This window comes from Armigeres subalbatus, chromosome 1, assembly GCF_024139115.2.
Source record: "Armigeres subalbatus isolate Guangzhou_Male chromosome 1, GZ_Asu_2, whole genome shotgun sequence".
NCBI classification, from domain to species: Eukaryota; Metazoa; Arthropoda; class Insecta; order Diptera; family Culicidae; genus Armigeres; species Armigeres subalbatus.
This window is the reverse complement of record NC_085139.1, coordinates 309,790,741-309,813,534: the sequence shown is the minus strand read 5'-3', so window position 1 is coordinate 309,813,534 and position 22,794 is coordinate 309,790,741. Positions and strand designations below refer to the sequence as shown.

The 22,794-nt window shown below is 47.3% G+C and overlaps 1 protein-coding gene across 3 annotated transcripts in view; it reads right to left on the bottom strand.

Moving 5' to 3' along the window:
• The window catches only part of LOC134207909 (protein unc-13 homolog B), a 332,680-nt gene extending 310,802 nt beyond the window's left edge, over positions 1 to 21,878 (bottom strand). The window contains exon 1 of one of the 3 annotated variants that reach the window (XM_062683973.1): positions 21,750 to 21,878. The gene's annotated coding sequence lies outside the window, so the exon portion shown is untranslated. Of the gene's footprint in view, positions 1 to 20,777; positions 21,484 to 21,749 lie in introns of those variants that run through there. The other 2 variants (XM_062683974.1, XM_062683972.1) reach the window with 2 other exon arrangements.
• Positions 21,879 to 22,794: the final 916 nt, after the last annotated feature.

Sequence of the window (22,794 nt, the reverse complement as noted above, 5' to 3'; positions counted from 1 at the left end):
CTAATCTTCTCGCGGTTTTCAGCATAACATTCTGTATTAAATTCTTCAAGATCTGAATGAGTATCATAGTTCTTAATCGTAAGTTGTGTCATCCAACTGCAAATCACTGTTTTTGGATGTTTCTGCATACATTTTTGCATATAAACTTCCAACGAGTTTAGCACCGCACAAACGTTGACCGATTTGGCTGAAATTTTGTCCAGGGCATCAGGGCATCAAATAGAACTGAATAAGAGAGCGGCCCATCAAAAAAATTGAAAAAAGTTCTTCCCATACTAATTTGAACCACCCTAGTGTTGAAGCATTATTAGACGAATTCTCGACATTGGTCACTTTCACGGATGTTCCAGAACTTCCGGATAGACCTGTGCGTCGATTGAAAATTTATCGGGGGAGGCGTGATAGATTTTCAGCCGTTGGTAGACGGCGGCGGCGTGGGTCGGCGTGTTTCCAAAATTCTTCCACAAATTCCTCCATGAATTTCACCAGGAATTTCACCAGGAATTTCTCTGAAAGCTGCTCCAAGAATTCCTCCAGAAGTTCGTCTAGAAATTCCTACGAAAGTTCTTCCAAGAATTCCACCTGAAGTTCATCCAGGAATTCCTCCAGCAATCTGGTGGAATCCAGGGATTTATTCGAAAGTTTGTCCAGGAATTCTCGGAAGCACCTTCAGGAGCTCCTCCGGAAGTTCATACAGGAGTTCCTCCGGAACTTCCTCCGAAGGTTCCTCCAGAAGTTCCTCCGGAAGTTTTTTCAGCAGTTCCTCCAGGTGTTCCTCTGGAAGTTCTTCCACGAGTTCCTCCGAAGGTTCTTCCGGAAGTTTCTTTGGAAGTTCCGCAAGTAGTTCCTCCGGTAGATCCGCCAGAAGTTATTCCAGGAGCTACTCCAGGAGTTATTCGAGAAGGTACCTCCAGGAGCTCCTCCGGAAGTTCCTCCAGAAGATCCTTCGGAAGTTCCTCCAGGAGTTGCTCTAGAAGTTCCTCCAAGAATTTCTCAAGAAGTTCTTCCAGGAACTCGTCCAAAAGTTCCCCCTGGAATTCTTTTTTTGAATTCCTCCGGAATTTCCTCCAGGAACTCTTCCGGAGTTTTCTCCAAGAATTGCTTTCGAAGCTCCTCCTGGAGTTCAAAAGTCTAAATAGCAATTTATGGGGATTAATCCCATTACTTCCATCATTTTAGTTTGCATGCATTTATTTCACAAATATAAATCAAATAATAGCTTGGCACGGAAAAATTTATCGACAGTTTTTGATTATTATATACACCTCCAGCAGATTTGACAGACATCTTGGACGAATGTTTCCAGTATTATTTCTGAATACTAATTTCTGTTCAAGAAAATTAAATTAATAATAAAATTAATAATAAAATTAAATTAATAATTAATTAAATTAAATTCTCATTAAATTGTTGGTAGACGAAATAGGAGGCAAACCAAATTGGGGCGTGATAAATATCGAGTCATCAGTAAAGCTTGTACATGAACAAGTCCAATTGCACTCAGTTTCGATAGGACCTACAAATAGTGCTTCATTATTTGATAAAAAGATGATGTTACAGTTCACATATATGATATCCTTTAATATTATATCTAGTTATAAAGCTCGTAATCTGAACAAACTATTAGTATCATTATTACCATCCTCATCTTTTGGAAAACCAGAAATGTTTAATTTAAAAAAGAAAAGGATAGAACATTTTCCACCAAGAGATCATCGTTTAATATCATCAGCGAAGACATTTTTGAACAAACTACATCTTAATCAAACTTCCTTTCGGGTCTTCGGATAGAAGAGTAGAAAATTTGAGTTAATTCATTTGACGATAATTCGAACTACGGGCAAACTAGCTCAAAACCCTATTTACGGTTGCGCATTAGGAGCTAGTGGTAGATCGAAGTGGATTAACCCGGAACCTAACCGGGCGACTATATACTTTTAATTACCCTGGTTAGAGCAGATTTCGTCACCCCCAAACTCTCACCAAATTTTGTTTCTAGAAAGTGGGATAAAAATAGCTTACACCGATTTACGTTTAATTAGGTCTACACACGGTCTTAAAATTTCACATAACTATCAAAAAATGAGTGAGCGTATAAAAGAATGTATAATGGCCATACCTTCTGAGCTCATAGTCCGATCCGGCCCATTTTCAATTCAACATGTGAGCAAATCGGTGGAGGATATGCCAAAAAATGAGTGAGACGTTTTCACTTAAATTGTGAATAGTGTATTTTGTCCATAGCTACTTAGTCCATAGTCCGATTTGGCCAATTTTAAATAGGAAAAATGGGCTAAGATTTCTCGCTGAAAGGATCATATAGCGAGAAAATCGATTAAGAATAAGTGCCTCGGCTACGGTAGAGGTTATGGGCGGCCCATGGCTTGTGAGGGCGATGAACCGCAAACGCGATGGGCTTTCGGCCATCGAGGTGGCGACGAATCAACTGAACCCCATCTTCGACTTTGCGTCACCGAAGCATCATATCAGTAAGAATCTGAAGGGGAGCTTGCTGAACCTTCGAAAGTCGATGTTGGACACCAAACTGAAGAGGGCGATCGGGACGGCCAAGTGCGAACCCGTGGAATCCATGGAGTCGAGGTCTACAGACTGAGGCCCAAGGATTCGCGGGCTCGGGAAAGGTCGAATCGACCGAGGGCGTGCCAGCAAAGAAGGTGGTGCCAAAGTCTACCCAGACTGATGCTCAAGTATACGCGTGCACGTCGGGGGTGACTGCTTCAACGGAGCAGACACAAAAACGGGGGAGACAGTTTCCAGAGGATGAGCTCCCTGGGGGCCGCTTCAAAACGCGGAGGGTTACTACCCCGAACAAGGGTAGTGGGGCTGGGAAGCTGAACCCCGGCCAGGTACCTCCAAAACCGGTGGAGCAAGAACCTGGAAAGATCCGTCCACCCAGGAAAGACGGTGGTAAGGGGTTACGGCAGGCTGAGAGCTCTCAGCGATGGGCTAGGTTATCTTCGAGCTGAAGCGGGGAGTCTCGCAAAAGGGCGCCGCCTACAAGAAGTTGGTGAAGGAAGTCCTAGGCGAGACGGTCAAGGTGAGGGCACTCACTACGGAGGTGAATCTAAGGGTTAAAGATCTGGACGAGATCACCGAAGTCGAAGAGCTCGTCACGGCACTGCGGCGACAGTGTAAAGTGGAGACACCGACCGCAGCAGTCTGACAACAGGTGGGTTGGTCGGTGTGCCCTGTGGAACGTGCCTGGAACCGGGGCACAAGCAATGGGACTGCAAAGGCCCTAACAGAAGCAAGCTCTGCCGTCGCTGCGAATTGGAGGTACATAAGGCACAATGCTGCACGAACCCTCCCAATTGTTTGATTTGTTCCAGCAAAGCTGTGAACAGCAAGCACCCCATTGGGGGTTCGAAGTGCCCGGCGTTTAAGCATGCTGCAAAATCACAGTGCAGGTAACGCAGCTCAACCTGAACCACTGTGATGCAGCCCAGCAACTGCTGTGTCAGGCAGTTGCTGAATGGGGGACGGATGGCGGATCCATACCGGGTACCCGCCAGGAACGGTAATTGGGTCACCGATGGGCTTCGTCATTACCAAAGTCAACGGGGTCTTCTTCTGCAGCTGCTTTGCGCCTCCTCGATGGTCGATCGAGCAGTTCGGTCGTATGCTGTATTGTTTGACGGCTAACTTTATGAGGCGTAGGCCAGTGGTGATAGCGGGGGACCGTTCTACGAATCAACGGGGGCATATCCTGCTGGAATCACTGGTCATGTTGGATGTGGATTTGGCCAATGTCGGTACCAAAAGTACCTATAGCTGGAACGGGCCGAGTCGATTATCGACGTTACGTTCTGGAGCCCTGGCCAAACGAGTAGTTCGAACTGGAGAGTAGATGATGGCTACACTCACAGCGACCACCTGACGGTTCGCTAAATATCGACTATACGACCAGAATTCAGCGGATGGAAGAAGGGGCGAGGCCTAGCTCTCGGATGTGGAAGACATCGTACTTCGACGACGAGGTGTTTAAGGAAGCGCTCTGCCGCGAGAACAATACTCTCGGGAAAACCACCGGGGGATCCGTCGGCATATATACCAATATGGCTGCTTGATACTGCGGGGAAGGTGCTCGAGTGCTCATCCTCAACAGGTTGTTGACACAGACAGTTGGAGGGTGCGGGTCTATCGAGTAACCAGTTTGGCTTCCGAAAGGGTAAGTCGACTGTAGACGCTATCTTGTCAGTTACCAAATCCACGGAGATAGCGATCCAGCGTAAGAGGAGGAGAATTTGTTATTGTGCAGTAGTGACTCTCGACGTGAGGATTGCATTCAATAGTGCCATTTGGGCAGCTATTGCAGATGCACTCCTGCGTCTTGGAATTCCCGAGTACCTGTACAAGATTCTCGGAAGCTACTTCCAGAATCGAGTACTGGTGTACGACACGAAGGCGGGGCGGAAGTGCGTTGACATAACCTCAGGGGTTCTGCAAGGTTCCATACTGGGTCCGGTGTTATGGAACGTCATGTGCGACGGTGTCTTGAGGTTGAAGTTCACGATGTGCGTGGGAATCGTCGGCTTCGCTGACGATATTACGCTTGAGGTCTTCAGCGAATCGATCGAAGAGGTGGAGTTGACTACAGCTCACTCGATCGCAATTCTGGAGGAGTGGAGAAGTTCCAGGAAATTAGAACTGGCTCACCACAAGACAGAGGTGGTTGTTGTTAACAAGCGAAAATCGGAGCAACAAGCGGTGATAAGGGCAGGCAACTGCGCGGTCACCTCTAAACGCTTCATCAAACTCTTGGGGGTAATGATCGACGATAAGCTCACCTTTGGTAGCAACGTCAATTACGCGTGTGTTGGCGAATATGCCGTATCGCTTAGAGGTCAATTTGGGGTGCACGCGGCATCATCATTCTTGATACCAGCCGTGCAGAGGGAAGCAGGTGCAGTCGACCCTTTCCACCTTCTGAGGACATAGGGTAATGCCACCAGGAAAGCCGTCAATACGCTGGCACGATACCATGGTGTTCTTCTAAAATAGCGAGTCACGATGTTCGGTGCTGCAAGGACACGCAGCTAACCTCGAGGGTGCGTTGTGCACAGGCCCCCTTTTGAAGCATTACTTTCTGGTTGTACCGAAGGGACGATGGGCTTGGTGGCAATGGAAATGGTTTAGCGGGTCGGGGATGTAGTCCTGCCTCCCTCGTTTGCTGATGACGAAGGACGACCCAGAAAGTCTGTTGAGCAGATTCCGCTTCCATCGTTAAAAAAAAATTCAAACAATAATCCTTTAGCTGTCCGACGTTTCGGCTGTTTGGCAGCCTACTTCTGGGGGAAATTTCTACACAGCAAAAACGTATTGTTTTGATACTGTAAAGCCGAATCCCATCAGGCAATGATTAATGTGTTCCCTTCTGGATGGTGAATGTGATCCCTTCTTTAAAAATAAACATTGTCCCGGAATAAGGCATCGGTGGACGTTTTTCTTTCTTTAGAAATAGACGTTTGTCCGGAATAAGGCGAGTTTGATACCTTTTTCAAAATTAGTCAATATTTTTGAATGAAATCTCCCTTCTTTTTATCAAATGATGAAGTATCAATAAGAAAACACAATCATCCTGGTGACCAATTGGTTTATTCATTTTCCGATTATGAAAAAACTGCGAATTAAACTGGCAACTCTAAGCAAGGCCGGTAATAAATAGCTAGTAATAAATATAAATACAGAATATTTTTGACCAAAATTTCATAAATTTGAGTTCCCTTGAAATAAATTTTCAACTGTGAAGATAACTATGTGCTTTTACATGCAACGAAATTACAAAAGTAAGTATAAAAGTTATTCTAAAAACAATCAGTTACCAAAAATGTGTCGCAAGATAAACTCAATGCGAAGAGTTTTTCGAAAACTTGTGCTAGTTTGACCGCAGGTTTATCCAACAGTTAACAGAATGCCTGGTAACAGATAAAACGAAATAAAATCTGAACGCTGTTAATCAGCTGGAGAACTTCATTGAAGTTTTTGAGTGCATTATTTGCAAACATTCGGTATACTGCAAGAAACGACCTGGAGATAGATGGAGCAGGTTAGGCGACGTTGTTGGAATTGGGAAAGTGTGAGGCTCTCCCAGGTGACCTTATTGGAAACCATAGTTAAGGTTGAAGAACGGGACTTAGAACCCGGGTTAAGGTTCCCGGGTTGCCTGGTCACCGGAAGGTGGCTACTTACAACCTTTGGAGAATTCTCGTCTCGCGTTAAGGGTGACGTTATACCGAGGTTATAAAGGTTCTACCGAGCTTATTCTCGGGATGCCGGTGAATCCGTTTGGATCAGATATTCTTGTATAAGCCCCCATCTTTAGCACGCCGAAAACCGAGATCAGATTTGAGGAAAACCTATGGAAATGTGTGGGCTTGGTGGGTTGATGTCAGTGTAGCGTAGTAGACCTGGTAGACCAATTAATCTGAGCCCTGTAGAACATAGAACATAGAACACCTGGTTTAGAAACTATGTAATTGCATTTTAATCACAAAGGCTGTATGAACATGTGTGGGCGTGATGGATTGACGTTAGTGTGGAAGAGAGCATAGTTGACTTGGTGGACCAATTCATCTGAACTCCGGAATGGTTTGGAGAAATTAGAACACCTTGTATAGGCATGATTATACCCAAAGACTCTATGGAAATATGTGGGCTTGAGGTACTTGGTACCACACAAGGAAAACAACGGAAAGGCTGGTTTGATGTGGAGTGCAAAAGAGCGACAGATGAGAAAAACCAGTTCGTTCGCCTCCGCGCGGTGCTCGGTGGAAACGATAGCGTATCAACGGCAGTTGAAGGGCTAGACGGCTAAATGGACTACAACGAAGGGAGCGCTGGTTAGCGCATTGAGACTTAGACTGCCAGTTATGTCTCAATTACGGTTCTGGCAGGCGCGTTAAAGGTTGTGTGTTTTGGTAGGTGTCAGGCCATTTGGCCGAATGCCATTTGGCCGAACGCCATTTGGCCAAATGCCGTTTGGCCGAACGGGTCGTTTGGCCGAATGCCGTTTGGCCGAATAGTGAAAAAAAACTTGACTTTAGTTTACGAGTAGTCTTTCTTCCTCTTTCTTCTTCATTCTTCCTTCCTCCTTATTCCTTCTTTCTTATTCCTTTTAACTTCCTTCTTCTTTCTTCTTTTTTCTATCCTCTATCTTCTTTCTTCCTTCTTCCTACTTTCTTTTTCCTTCTTTCTTCTTCCTTTTTCTTTCTTTCTTATTTCTTCTTCTTTCTTTTTCTTTCTTCTCTCGTTATTCTTCCATCTTCTTTCTTCCCTCGTTCTTCTTCCTTCTTCCTTCGTTTTTCTTCCTTCTTCTTTCTTCCTTCTTTCTTCTTCCTTCTTCATTCTTCCTTTTTCTTGTTTCCTTCTTCCTTCTCCTTCTTCGTTCTTCCTTCTTCCTTATCCCTTCTTCTTTCTTTCTTATTCCTTCTTCCTTTGTTTTTGTTTCTTCTTCTTTTGTTTTGGTTCCTTCTTCCTTTGTTTTTGTTTCTTCTTCCTTCTTTCTTTTTCCTTTTTCCTTCTTCATTCTTCCATCTTCCTTCTTCCTTCTTCCTTCTTCCTTCTTCCATCATCCTTCTTCCTTCTTCCTTCTTCCTTCTTTCTTCTTCTTTCTTCTTCTTTCTTCTTCTTTCTTCTTCTTTCTTCTTCTTTCTTCTTCTTTCTTCTTCTTTCTTTCTTCTTCTTTCTTCCTTCTTCTTTTTCCTTATTCCTTCTTTCTTCTTACTTCTTCCTTCTCCTCTCATCTTCCTTCTTCCTTCTTCCTGCTTACTGCTTCCTTCTTTCTTTTTCCTTCTACCCTCTTCCTTTTTCCTCTTCTTTCTTCCTTCTTTCTTATTCTTTCTTCTGTCTTCTTCTTTCTTTCTGCTAACTGCTTCCTTCTGCTTTCTTCCTTCTTCCTTCGTCCTTCTGCCTTCTGCCTTCTTCTTTCTTCCTTCTGCTTTCTTCTTTCTTTCTTCCTTCTTACTTCTTCGTTCTTCTTTCTTCCTTCTTGCTTCTTCCTTCTTACTTCTTCGTTCTTCTTTCTTCCTTCTTGCTTCTTCCTTCTTCATTCTCCCTTTTTCCTTCTTCCTTCTTTTTTCTTCCCTCTTCCCTCTTCCTTCACCCTTCTTTCTCCCTTCACCCTTGTTGTTTCCTCTTTCTTTCTTCTTTCTTCTTCCTTCTTCCTTCTTGTTTCTCACTACTCACTTCTCACTTCGTAAGGAAACGTATTTCAACTATTCGGCCAAACGGCTTTCGGCCAAATTGCGTTCGGCCATATGACCCCTTCGGCCTAATGGCATTCGGCCAAACGACATTCGGCCAAACGGCATTCGGCCAAATGACCCTTAACCGAAACCGACTCGAAACGGCGGGTGGGCTAATGGCAAGGCTGCCTTCCGTCCCATAAAACCGTGGCGGGCCTTGTGGCACGCTGTCCAATTCTGCTGCCTGGTTGGTGACCAGACAGAAGTAGGCTCAGATGAACTCCCTGACTAACGCAGATCTGGCTCTGAACACGAGAGTGTCAGGGGGCAGCAGGGACTTTGTCCAAGGGCTTGACGACCCCTCCCCATGGCCACTGCGAGTTAGACCGGGACCATCGTCCCTAACCCCTAATCCCAAGGCGTCAAGCGACCCGTGCCGAGGGGATGCATGGCCAGGGGGTGAAATAATAAGCTAGGCCTTTAACGGAGCCTGTGGGGTACCTGGGCACCCTCCACAGTAATTGTCCCTTACCGCGTTATGCTGGGCTCTGGCGTGGTGGACCTCTTTTCCCGAGCAACTCGTGGGACCAAAATGGAAAACCAAGTCAATTCTTCAATTAGTGGTAGTAGTGTAGGCGACAACCCCTTCGCAAGAGGTGGGTTGTTCAGGTCTCCGCCTAGGAGGCCAGAGGCAATAGTCGGCAGCTCAGAGCGCAGCGCCAGCGTGGGTCACTCAACCTTCATCTCGGCTATAAAAACGCCGGAAGGGGTTATTGACGGCCCATGGCTTGTGAAGGCGATGAACCGCAAACGCGATGGGCTTTCGGCCTTCGAGGTGGCGACGGAACAGCTGGACGCCATCATCGACTTTGCGTCATCGAAGCATAATATCAGCAAGGACCTCAAGAGGAGCTTGCAGAAACTTCGAAAGTCGATGCTGGACGCCAAGCTGGAGAGGGCGGTCGGGACGGCCAAGTGTAAACCCGTGAAATCGGTGGAGTCGAGGTCTACCCAGACTGAGGCCCAAGGATTCGCGAACTCGGGCAAGGTTGAGTCGACCGAAGGCGTGCCAGCTAAGACGGTGGTGCCAAAGTCTACCCAGACTGAGGCTCAAGTATTTGCGGGTACGTCGGGGGTGACTACTCCAACGGAGCAGACACAAAAACGGGGGAGACAGTCTCCAGGGGATGAGCTCCCTGGGGCCGCTCCAAAACGCGGAGGGTTACTACCCCGAACAAGGGTAGTGGGGCTGGGAAGCTGAACCCCGGTCAGGTACCTCCAAAACCGGGGGAGGAAGGACCTGGAAAGGTCCGTCCACTCAGGCAAGACGGTGGTAAGGGGTTACGGCAGGCTGAAAGTTCTCAGCCGCACCAGACCAGGGAAATAGAGGGAATGACGCCTCCTGGACCCTGGTCAAGAACAAGAGGAAACCGAAGACGTCAAGGGCCGAAAAGAAGGCCCAGGCGAATGAGGGTAGCAAGAAGTCTAGGGTAGGCGCCAATCGCTCCAGGGGCGATGCCCTAGTCATCACGGCGGACGAGGCTAAGTACTCGGATGTTTTGAAGGCGATGAGGAGTGACGTCAAGCTCGGTGAACTCGGCGCCGACGTACGTCGAATAAGACGTACCCGGATGGGCGAGATGATACTCGAGCTGAAGCGGGGCGTCTCGCAAAAGGACGCCGCCTACAAGAAGTTGGCGGAGGAGATCCTAGGCGAGACGGTCAAGGTGAGGGCACTCACGACGGAGGTGAATCTAAGGGTTAAAGACCTGGACGAGATCACTGAAGTCGAAGAGCTCGTCACGGCACTGCTGCGACAGTGTGAAGTGGAGACGCCCACCGCAGCCGTTCGGCTACGGAAAGGTCCGGCAGGGACGCAGGTAGCATTGGTTCGGCTATCTGCAGCGGACGCCTCCAAGGTAGTCAAGTTAGGGAGCGTCAAGGTGGGATGGTCGGTATGCCCTGTGCGCATATACGAGCAACCCGAAGTTTGCTTCAAGTGCCTGGAACCGGGGCACAAGCAATGGGACTGCAAAGGCCCTGACAGAAGCAATCTCTGCCGACGCTGCGGATTGGAGGGACATAAGGCACAATGCTGCACGAATCCTCCGAATTGTTTGTTTTTTTTCCAGCAAAGCTGTGAACAGCAAGCATCCCATGGGGGCCTGATGTGCCGGCGTTTAAGCGTGCTGCAAATTCACAGTGCAGGTAAAGCAGCTGGCTTGCTCGGCTTCGCCCGAGTGTTTGGTGTGCGCAGGTTTAGAGGAAACGGCGGAACACGTGTTGTTCGTGTGCTCACGTTTTCGCGCAATGCGTGACCACATGCTTGCCACATGTGGTCTGGACACTACCCCGGACAACCTAGTTCGGAGGATGTGTAAAGACGAAGTTGGCTGGAACGCCGTTTTATCGGCTATCGCCCAAATCGTCTCGGAGCTACACAGAAGGTGGCGCGTGGACTCAAGGATAGCTAGTTCAGGCGCAAATAAGAGGTGGTCCAAGGGATCGGAGTCGGCTTCATGGGTCATACCGGTGGTCATGCTCTGTGGTCGAACTCGATCCTTTTATCGAACAAGTGGCCGCGCGAAGAACAACATGGTATCGTCGCTTTCGCGGCGTCGGTCAACCGGGCGGGTTCCGAGCCCGAGGACGGAAAGGGTCCTCGTCAAGGCTGGGGCAGGCGTAGGCCTCGCGTCGGCAAGTCCCTCTGTGTGCTGGCGAATAGGCCCTATCGCAGAAAGGTCAATTTGGGGTGCACGCGGCATCATCATTCTTGATACCAGTCGTGCAGAGGGAAGCAGGCGCGAAGTCGACCCTGCCCACCTTCCGAGGACATAGGGCGTGGTAAGGCCACCTGGAAAGCCGGCAATGCGCTGGCACGATACCATGGTGTTCTTCTAAAAAAAAAGCGAGTCACGATGTTCGATGCTGCAAGGACACGCAGCTAACCTCGAGGGTGCGTCATGCACTGGCCCCCCCTTTGAAGCATTACTTTCTGGTTGTACCGAAGGGACGATGGGCTTGGCGGCAATGGAAACGGTTTAGCTGGTCGGGGATGCAGCCCTGCCTCCCTCATTGGAGGTGGCCCCTAACCCAGCACTTCTTGGTCAACCCAGGATGTCTGTTGAGCAGATTCCCCCTCCATTGTTTAGGAAGAAAAAAAAAAAAAAAAAAAAAACACGAGAGTGTCAACCCACGCATGGCCTCCCTGCTTGCTCGCAAGCATAGACAACCATGAGATCACAGAGGCGACTACTTCAGTAGGATTCGATGGCAGCTGCAAGGGGGACCCATGAGCTATGTCAAGTACTCCAGTTTCCAGAGGTAAGGGCGCCGTAGGCGCAGCGGGAGATCCCTTCGCAAGTAGGGGTCTAGCGAGGTCTCCTCCCACTAGGGAGGAGAACGGTGTTGAGGCAGTAGCTAGTTTGCACGGGACTAGCACTACCCCAGCGGGAGGGGTTGACAGCCAGAGTAATGCTCAGGCAGTCAACACACCAGGCGAGCCTTTAACCGGTATGGAAGTTAGTCGTCAAGCAGCTCGATGAGATCATCGAGTTCACGAGCGGATCTGAAACAGAAACTTCTGGTACTTCGACAGTCGGTTCAAGCGGTAAAACGCGAATATGGTACGCTCACCAGGAGGGAGGTTGGAAGCGAGAAGAAGGAGACACGTACTCCGGCAGAACCCTTCTCCTTTCTTGGAGGGAAGGTCTCGACGCAAGAGGTGATTGGCACCACCTCGAGTGTCGGTGAGGGAGGGACTGCGGCGCGATCCAAACGCGCCCGGCAGCAATAACGTTGAGCGGCACCTAACTGTTACGGACAGCGGTACGGTCGAGTTCGATAGGGCGCCCAATCGTCAAAAGAGGGCACCCAATCAGGCGAAACCACGAGGGAAGGGCAACGGTGCGGCCCAGGCTACTAAACCCAAGGGTGATGGGAGCCAATCTGCGATGGCTGCTCAGTCGACCGAAAATCCCTGGCAGCTCGTTAGCATAGTTAAGAGGAGGGAAGAGGGTCCACACCCCGCAAGGAAACTTAGGGACAGAGGTGAGGCCTTGTTGGTCAAGACCGACAAAGAGACGTACGCCGACGTTCTCAAGACCATGCGAGGTGCCGAAAAGCTTTCGACACTGGGTGAGGACGTGCGAAGCGTCAGACGCACCAAGGCAGGTGAACTGATCTTGGTGCTGAAGCGTGGAGCAAAGGCGAGCGGTACCGTCTATAAGAGGTTGGCCCAGGAGGTCCTGGGTGAGGGAGTGGAAGTGAGGTCCCTGGGCACCGAGGTGACCCTCCGGTGTAAACAGCTGGACGAAGTCACCGAGGCAGAGGACCTCATTTCATCGTTAAAGTTGCAGTGCGATATAGAAGTCGAGCGGTCTTCTATTCGTCTTAGAGGTGGGCCCTTTGGCACGCAGGTAGCTTGGTTCAAGTTACCGGTAACGGACGCCAAAAAGGTCCTGGCGGTCGGGAAACTGAAGGTTGGATGGTCAATATGCCCAGTAAGCATATTCCAGCCACCTTTAGTCGAAAATTGTTTTAGGTGCTTCGAATCTGGTCACAAGTCATGGGAGTGCAAGAGGCCGGACCGAAGTAACCTGTGTCGTCGTTGTGAAGAGGAGGTACATTTTGCCCAGGCCTGCGATAAAGCACCAAGGTGCTTTATCTGCGCTAGTAGGAAGCAAGGCCGTAACCATGTTATGGGTGGATCTACTTGTCCCTTCGGTGGTGGCAATAAGAAGTCGCCGTGCGGGTAGCACAGCTGAATCTTAACCATTGTACTACTGCTCAGCAGCTGCTGTGGCAGTCGGTCTCTGAGTCAGAGACCTACGTCGCTATTCTTGCAGATCCGTACCGTGTCCCGGCCAATAACGGAAACTGGGTTGCGGACGACTCCAAGATGGCGGCGATCTGCACAACGGGCCGGTCCAAGAGGTCGTACACACACCTGTCGAAGGTGTCGCCATAGCTAAGATCAACGGAGTGTTCTATTGTAGCTGCTATGTCCCACCACGGTGGCCAATAGAGCAGTTCACCCGGATGGTCGATAGGCTATCGTCCGACCTTGTAGGTCGGAAGCCGGTTGTCATAGCGGGGGACTTCAATGCTTGGGCGGTGGAGTGGGGAAGCCGCTGCACCAATCAGAGAGGTCAAGCTTTGTTAGAGGCTTTAACAAAGTTGGAAATCGTGTTAGCCAATGACGGCTCAACCAGCAATTTCCGTAGGAATGGGGTGGAGTCGTTCATTGATGTTACGTTCTGTAGCCCCGGCCTAGCCGAGGGACTGAACTGGAGGTTCGACGAGGGCTACACCCATAGCGATCACCTAGCCATCCGCTACGTGATGAGCTGTGGTGTGCAGCAATCGAGGTCGAGGAATTCCCGTCAGGTCCGTGGGTGGAAGGCCCAAAGCTTCGACAGCGAAGTTTTCACCGCGGCGCTGGGACTGGAGGGTAACACCGATAGTCTTACAGGGGACGCACTGACAGCTGTCCTGTCACGTGCATGCGATGCCAGCATGCAGAGGAGGGCACCACCAAGGAACGGCAGCCCTCCAGCATACTGGTGGAGTGCAGCAATCGCAGACCTTCTGTCAACCTGCCTTAGGGCTAGGCGAATGATGCAGAGAACTCGCTCTGAGCAGTTGAGGGATTAACGCCGCTTGACGTTCAAAACTGCGAAGTTGGCCCTTAACAAGGTCATCAGTAGCAGTAAGAGGAAGTGTTTTGACAACCTATGCCTGAACGCCAATGCTAATCCTTGGGGCGATGCCTACAGGATAGTAATGGCGAAGACTAGAGGGGCATGTCCCCATGCCACAAGCCCTTGGGCACCTCCAGCACCGCAAAATGCGAGTGCTGAAGTGGCAGCGATGACGAACGAAGAGTTGCTTGCGGTGGCCCGAACCCTTGATACGAACAAAGCTCCGGGCCCGACGAAGTGCCAAACCTCGCTTTGAAGGCAGCGATCATGGCTAACCCTGACATGTTCAGGACAGCCATGCAGAGATGCCTGGACGAGCGCAGTTTCCCCGATAGGTGGAAGAGACAGAAGCTGGTGCTGTTGCCGAAGCCCGGGAAACCACCATCGGCGTACAGACGAATCTGCCTACTGGACACCACAGGGAAGTTGCTTGAGAGGATTATCCTCAACAGGTTTACCCCGTACACCGAAGGTATGAACGGCCTGTCAAGCAATCAGTTTGGGTTTCGTAAGGGTAGGTCCACGGTGGATGCTATCAACTCGGTTGTGAAAACTGCGGAAGTAGTGATACAATGCAAGCGGAGGGGAATTCTGTGCGATTGTGACGCTCGACGTCAAGAACGCATTCAACAGCGCAAGCTGGGATGCCATCGCGCTCCGGTTGAGCATTCTGGTGGGCTTGTACAACATTTTGGAAAGCTATTTCCAGAATCGCGTACTCTTATACGAGATCGATGAAGGAGAGGGTAGTGCCTCTATCACCGCAGGAGTCCCTCAGGGATCTATCCTGGGCCCGGTGCTATGGAACACTATGTACGATAGTGTTTTAAGACTGAAGTTCCCCCCAGGTGTTAAGATCGTTGGCTTCGCCGACGACATAACGCTGGAGGTTTACGGAGAGTCGATTGCTGAGGTGGAACTGACGGCGGCCCACGCGATCGCTATAGTAGAGGAATGGATGAGCTCAAGGCAGCTGGGGCTAGCTCATCACAAAACGGAGTTGGTTGTTGTTAACAACCGTAAGTCGGTACAGGAGGCAGTGGTTCGCGTGGGCGACTGTGAGATCATTTCCAAGCGGGAGGTGAAGCTCCTCGGGGTGCTGATCGACGATAGACAGTCACGTAGATTACGCCTGCAGGAGAGCTTCGACAGCTATTGCGGCATTATCCAGGATGATGTCCAATAGCTCGGGGGTGCGCTCCAGTAGACGCAGGTTATTAGCTGGGGTTGCAGTATCTATCCTTAGATACGGCGGCCCAGCTTGGGCCTCGGCGCTTAGCGTTGAACGTAACCTGCAGAAGCTGGAGAGTGTACATAGGCTAGCGTGCCTCAGAGTTATAAGTGCCTACCGCACGGTATCACGGGATGCAGCTTGTGTGATTACGTGTATGTTACTAGTTGGACCAGTCATACGGGAAGACGAGGAGAGTTTTGACATGCGCGGAACCAGAGGAGCCCGTAAAGCCATTAGAGTCACCTCGACTATCAAGTGGCAACGGGACTGGGATAACTCTTCTAAGGGTAGGTGTGGGAACTCAAATGGCTGGTTTTGGCTGAAGCCAAGTTATGGATTTTCCACCGCACGCGGAGCCCGTTTGCCACGTCCGTCTGGTAGAAGGAGCAGCCGATGAAAGAGGAGGAGTCGTGTCCAAGTAGGCACTGGATGACACAATGATGACGGTACCGATGATTGCAGAATGAATGTGTTCATTTACCTGTCAACGGCCAACGGTACACTCAAGATGAATACACCACTAGGGGAAGATCCATTAATTACGTAACGCAAAAATTTAGCATTTTCAAATCCCCTCCCTCTATTTCACAATGTTTGTATGAAACATCTAAAATTTTTGTAAGGATCGTCACACTTTGGCCAACCCTCTCCCCCCTCTAAGCGTTACGTAATTTGTGGACGCTCCCTAGGTGTTCCAATCTGTCAAATTCACTATTCAGCCATCTTGGATTTTAGTATGGGAGAGCCAGCCGGTTTGTTTACGTTTTGCATCGAAAATGAACTTTTCACCCCCGCCTTCTTCTCATCCATAAATTGGGCAGGTTGAAACACCTAGCTGTGTATTCATCTTGGGTACACGCAAACGATAATTTACTCATTAAATATCAAGCACTCCACAGTAGGTGGACCCATCGGCTGATACCTAGCGTATCAAGATGGGTTAATAGGAGGCATGGGGAAGTTCACTTCCATCTGACACAGTTCCTGTTAGGCCATGGCTGCTTTAGGTGGTACCTACATACATGGGCGTAGCCAGGATTTTGAGAAGGGGGGGGGGCAACTTTTTTGGTCTTCTAAATCGTAGTTTTATAGTAGTTTTATAAAAACCCATGAATATTAACACATTAAAACAATAATGGATTTAAAAATGCGTGAGTTATTGCTCATCAGATATTTTTAAATAAAGTGAGAAAAATATTAACGAACTTAGTATTCAGAAAGAATATTAAATCGGCTATAACAGTTATTATAAAAATCCTGCATTCTTCCATAAGTTTAAGAAAACTAGAACCATACATCTGAATTTCTAAACAAATCCTCTCTGAAATAATATTTATTATAAAATAGGCAGAAAAATCAATATGCAAGCTTTCTCCAGGAATTCCTTCGACAATTGCTCCTGGCATTCTATCCGAAATTCTATCAGGGATTCTTTAGGAATGCCTCCATCAATTTCTTCGGCAGTGTCTTCAAGAATTCCACCATAAATTTTGCCGGGAATTGATCCGAAAATTCCACCATTATTTACTCCAAGAAAATCTTCACGAACTTCTTTATAAGTTCTGCAGAATTCCCTGCAATAATTCAAATAATTTCGTGCTGTTTCCCCTAATTTTTAAGAATAAGAATATTCCGTGGAAATGCCGCAGAAAACATTCCTAAGAATTTCACGAAAAATCTTCGAATTTCTTGTGTAAATTCCATAAAATTTTCCGTGAATAGTTTCGAATAATTTCTTGTGAAAATTTCAAAGAATTCCTCCAGGAATGATTTATTGAGCTCCAAACCCTAACAAAGGTTTCAGCTAGACGAGATTTGCCTAGAGAATGAATTCTCTTGTTTCCGAGAATGCTTCTGGAAGTTTCCCCGGGGTTCCTTTGAAAATTCTCCCGGGAGTTTCTTCAGAAATTCTTCCAGAAAATTCCTTCGAGAGTTCCTCCGGGAATTCCACCAGCAATTCATCCGGGAGTTTCTCCGGAAATTCCTCCGGGAGTTCCACCAGAAGCTATTCCAGGAAATTATTCAGGATTTTTTCAGGAAATCATTTAGGCTTTCTTCAGAAATTAAGCTGAAAATTCCTCCCGAAGTTCTTCCGATAGTTTCTCTGGGAGCTCATCCGGGAGGTCCTCTAGGAATTCTTCTAGGAGTTCCTCCTGAAATTCCTCCGGGAGTTCTTACGGGAGATCTTTCGGGAACTCCTCCGGCAGTTCCTTCGGGAATTCCTCCAGGAGATCCACTAGCAGTTTCTACGAGAATCTCTCCGGGAGTTTCACCTGCAGTTTCTCCGGGTGTTTCTCTGAAAAGGAACTCCCGGAGGAACTCCCAGAGTAATTTCCGGAGGAACTCCCGGGGGATTTTCTATAGGAATTTCCGGAGAAATTATCAGAGGAATTCTCGGAGGAACTGCCGGTGGAACTTTTGGAGGAATTTATTGAAGAACTCCTGGAAGAATTCTTAAAAGTCCGAGGAAAAAGAGAATTCTCCGAGGAACTTCTGGAGGAATTTGTAGATAAATGCCTAAAGAAATGCTAAATGAATTCCTGGAAGAAAGCCTGATTGAATTCCCGAAGGAACTACTGGTGGAACTTCAGAGGAACATCCGGTGGAATACCCTAGAGGAAGAGAAAAAATATTTCTGAAGGAACTTCCAAAATCCTATTTCCCGTGAAATTCCTGCTAAATATCGTCCAGGAATTCCCTGTAAAGTTCCTGGAGGTATTACCGGAGAATTTCTTGGAAAAACTCCTGGAAGAACTCCCGGAGGAACTCCCACAAACACTTCCGGAGGAATTCCCACATGGAAGTCCTGAAATAGTTCTTAGAGAAGTTCCTAAAGGAATTTCCGAAAAAATATCTGAAGGAATTCCCAGGTATTTACCAGGAGGAATTAATGCAGAAATTTCCAGATGAAATCCTGAAAGTATTGCCAGATTGATTGCTGAAGAAAATCTCTGCGGTTTGTTCCGAAGAAATTTCTGAAAGAACTTTTGGCAGATATCCAAGTAAATTCCGAGCGAAGTCCGGAAAGAATTCTAGTACACTTCCGCGGAAAATCTCCCGAAGAAATTCCTGAAGGAATTCCTGGAGAAGTACCTGAAGAAACTCGCGAAAAAATACCTCTAAGAATTTCTGGGGAAATACTTGGACGAATTCCAGGAGAAATTCATGAAGATATTTCTAGAGGATTTCTTGAAGGATATTCTGAAGTAATTGCCAAAAGAATTCCTGATTGGAATGCTAGATGATTTCGCTATTGAATGTTTGGAGGTATTTCCGGAAAATTTCCTGGAAGTAATCCCGTAGGAATTAAAGGAAGAGTTCCGAGAGGAATGCCCCGAGAAGTTTCTAGAAGAATTTCCGAAGGAATTTCTTATAGATTTACAAGTGAAATTATGGAGCTATATCGGAGGATTTCCATCATAAATTTTTGAAGAAACTTCTGGTAGAATTTTGGGAAGAAATTCCGTATGTATTGTTGCGGGAGCTATTGGCTGGTGGCTTCGAACCGATGCTTACAGCAAATAAAATACATATTTGTAATTCATTAGCTAAAAAGCTGAAATAATATATTTATTGATAGTTATTTACATAATTAGAAATAATGTATAACTCACAATTTCGGTGATTTGTCTGAAGCCGATTGCCTCCTTGTCAACAGAACCTCCACACTCGCTAAACAAGAGGTTTTCTTGTTATTCCTTACACATTTAAATTGGTTGATGTATATCTAGGGTTGAGTATTATGCAATTAGGTGCGAAATGTAACATGTATTCTTGACGGAACTCTCGAATGCATGCCTGAAAGAAATGCCGGATTCTTCCTGAAGAGAGAATAACCGAAGAAATATCTAGAAGTAAATCTTGGAGAGAAGAAAAGATATCTTCAAGGAATTTCCTCGTGAATTTCCTAAAAAAATTAGTGGGGGGTTTCTAGATAAAGAGGAATTACAATTACATGAGAAGGATTTTCGACGCCCCCCCCCCCCCCTGCCCCCCCTGGCTACGCCCATGCCTACATAGGTTTGGGCATACGGACTCTCCCGTCTGCCCGGACTGCCCAGGGGTCGACGAAACTGCCGAGCACGTACTATTCGTATGTCCTCGTTTCGTCGATGTTAGGAGCGGAATGCTTGAGGTGTGCGGGTGGGACACTACTCCGGATAATCTTATCCAGAGGAAGTGTCAAGAGGTTGAAAAGTGGAACGCGGTCTCGGCCGCTACCACTCAGATTGCTAGCATCTTGCAGCGCAATTGGCGCGCCGAGCAGCAGTCGGATAGCGCCGACTAGTGGGTAGCTAGTCTCGAGGGTGAGGTACCAGCGGGTAGTTAGTTAAGTAGTAGAGGAACTAGTGGGTAGCTAGTTGAGATTTGAAGCTAGTGGGTAGCTAGTATGTGGGCGTGCGTAGTCGCACGGACCCCTCCCAGAAGTAATGCCGCAAGACTGTTCCGGGGAGACTCAGGGTCTGTGAACAGGGTGGTTTTAGCGGGTCGGCAGTAGCTAAACCCCGTTCGCCGGTAGCCCACCGGTGTCTGGATGCAGATTTCCACTCTACTGGAAAAAAAAAATGGCCACGAGCTGTATGATAGTGGCGGCTACACGTCACAATAGAAAACGTCGTAAAGAACTGAGGGCAGGTGAGAAAAAAAACCTCCACCGGCGTAAGAAACGAGTGTACGACATAGAAGGCAGCATTGCCAGAAACGACGCACGGAAGTTCTAAAAAAAACGATTCTTTCCTGAGCTCTCCCTGCGGTTTGTCTAGAAATTCAACTGATTTTTTGCTCTACATTATAAATATTTTAAAGGTTCCAGCTTTTGACAGCTTTACCCCTGGAATTCCTTCTGCTTTTTGCTCCAATATACCTTTTCTCTTACTTTTGCACATAAATAGTTTTAGCCTCAACTGAAATCTGAGTGTAAGTAAGTAGTTGTATTTTGATGTATTTTTTTTTCTGGTAGCTGTAATAGATTTTTACTTGTGATTCATTTAGTAATTCCTTCTAAAATTTATTTTGCAACTATTTCAAATTATTAAATTCCTCTGGAATTTATTCCAAAATTAATATTCTTTCGAGCAATTCGAACCTGAACTGTTTCGATTATCCATCCTAATTTCTAAGAAATCAAGGGTGATCATAGAGCTTATTTTAAATCTCGAAAGAGGCCTGGATGTTTCGATAGAATATGTACGTCATCAGCTGGAAGATAAGTTCGTCATCAGCTGGAAGATAAGTTCAGGCAATGAGCCCCGGAAGCTATAGTTGTATGCGATGTAATCAGATTTCTTGGATTATTTTTTTAATTTTAATGAAAATGTTCTAACAACAAAATAAAAAAATGAAGGTGGAATGATAAGTCAATGTAAGCTTCTTACTCGCAATTATTATCGCTGTGCTGTTATTTTGTCGGAATTCGAAAATTACCTAAAATAAATCTATCAAACTGAAATCATCATCTCTGTGGGCAACGCAGTACAAATTTTGCAGTTCCCCGCCTACTGGCGTCACCGAAACATAAGCACAGTTCGCAAAAAGCACAAAAACCTCCAAAACCGCATGAAGTATTTTTCATAGCCCCATAATGTCATTCCAAATAGAGAAGCTTGCGTTCTCGTCGGCCCACTCGCAGAAAATTACCTACGTATATCAAACTCCTTCCTCAACGGATGACGGCGCCGATGACGCGGTCTATTTCAGTAGATAGTTTCATGTTAATTTTCCACTTTACGCGGATGCATTTTCCATTTGTGTGTGTGTTTCTTTTTTTTTCCTTTCGCCTGTCGGGATGCACTTCTTTCCGCTGAACGGACAGCTCGACAGGAGCACATCAAAGCCCACTCGCGTGCTTGGTCGAAAGAGTTCGGGAGAAAAAGAGCGAGAGCGACAAACGATGGGGATGTTTCTAAATTTAAACTCCCATTACGGGGTCTGACGTGCTGCACATTATGCTCCGATTGTCGTCCTCTGTTTTTCACTTTCCACTGCACACAATTTTCCCTATCAATGGACTGACCCTTGGCATTCGTTCAATGCTAGGCGAAATTCCGACGAACGGATGCAACTCGATATGGTCAGCTGTGGTCTGTTTCTGCAATCTTCTGATGATGGTCGTTTTTGCTGCTTACTTGAATGCGGTTTGGACATGGGGGGACGCAAGTGCCACAACCACAAACTATCACCGCCAGCACCGACGTCCCGATGACCCAATATCCGGGGGCGGACGGCGAGATCCTGTTCAGTGGGTCACTTGGGTTGGAACAAATTTGCACTTGCGACTTCACTCACGGACATCAAAGCAGGCGGGTTGTTTTCACTGTATAAACGAAGTCATTGAAGCAGAAGGAAAAACAGCAATCTCGTAACAAAAAGCCTAGGCCCAGCGGGTTGCCCGCGGCCGTGAACGGAGGGGGAATGGGGTACATTCATGCAAGGTGTAGCAAAAACATAATATCGATTATTTGCAATCTCGCAACGGGTGCGGAAAATTGTGTTGCAAGATAAGCCTCCGCAGAGTCGTAACACTTTTCCGGACACGGGGCGATGTTTCGAAATTTAACCAAGCTGTACTACACGAAAAACACTAAACTTTACACGGACGGGCAAGCTTACGGTAATTACTTGGCGTTTGGAAACCGCGATCCGAGATCAAAACACGGAAAACAAAGGATTTTTATCAAATTGGTGACAGATCGACATTTTCGCTGCGCGGCATGTTTCGGGGGAGCTACTCGTACTAAGCACTAGCCAGGTACTGTGCTGGCTGAAATGGGCAGGTCTACACTGGATGGGGTTGATTTATCCTGCCTACTATGACGGATTCCGACGTGCTGGAAGGTGACAGAACAATGTCAGCTGATAGCGCTGTTATCGTTGGCAAAGGGTGGGAAATTGTAAGGGAGCAACTGCGCATGTCCGGATAACGGGGGGAGTACGTTGGGGTTGTTTGAATGATTCATACCACAGCCAGGCGCCCACTATCTTCGAAATGCCATGATTGTACCCATTAATAAAAAAATGTGAAATTTTTGTTATTTACAAGCAGACATTAATTCTTTTATTACATGAAAACCCCCAGATTAATTCGACTAGCGCTGATGATATGTTACGGTGTACGAATTCAAAACATATGTTGGGACTTGTGATGTGGCCAATGTTAAATAATGTCATCCGAGAAACAAATAAATTGGCTGGATCTGTTGAAAATCGTACCCCGGCTCTCCGCATGACATATCCAAGCGCAATGTTGAACAACAGGAACGAAATTGCATTACATTGTCTTAGTCCCCGGCGTGATTCGAACGAACTGAAGCGTTAACCCAATTTTGTTTATCTTTCGTTTATTTTGGAGGCTTCATTGCAGTGAAGTGTTACGGAGCTGAGATCATGTTTTCTATTACATTTTTGTATTCTTATACATAGTTGTGGGGTTTGGGTAAGATACCATCAGCGTGTCGATCAGTGTGGAGCATCTGGTCAGACCTTCTGGCGTGCACACGCACTCACGGAGAGCTGCTGTCATAACAATTATCTCCGGCCATTTGGGGCCACACATTTTGGCGATCCTGCCATGTTATTTGTTGGATCCTGACACTGATTTCAAAAGGTGAGTTGAATTTAAGGAGATACGGGAAGCACGAACAATCATCAAATCGTC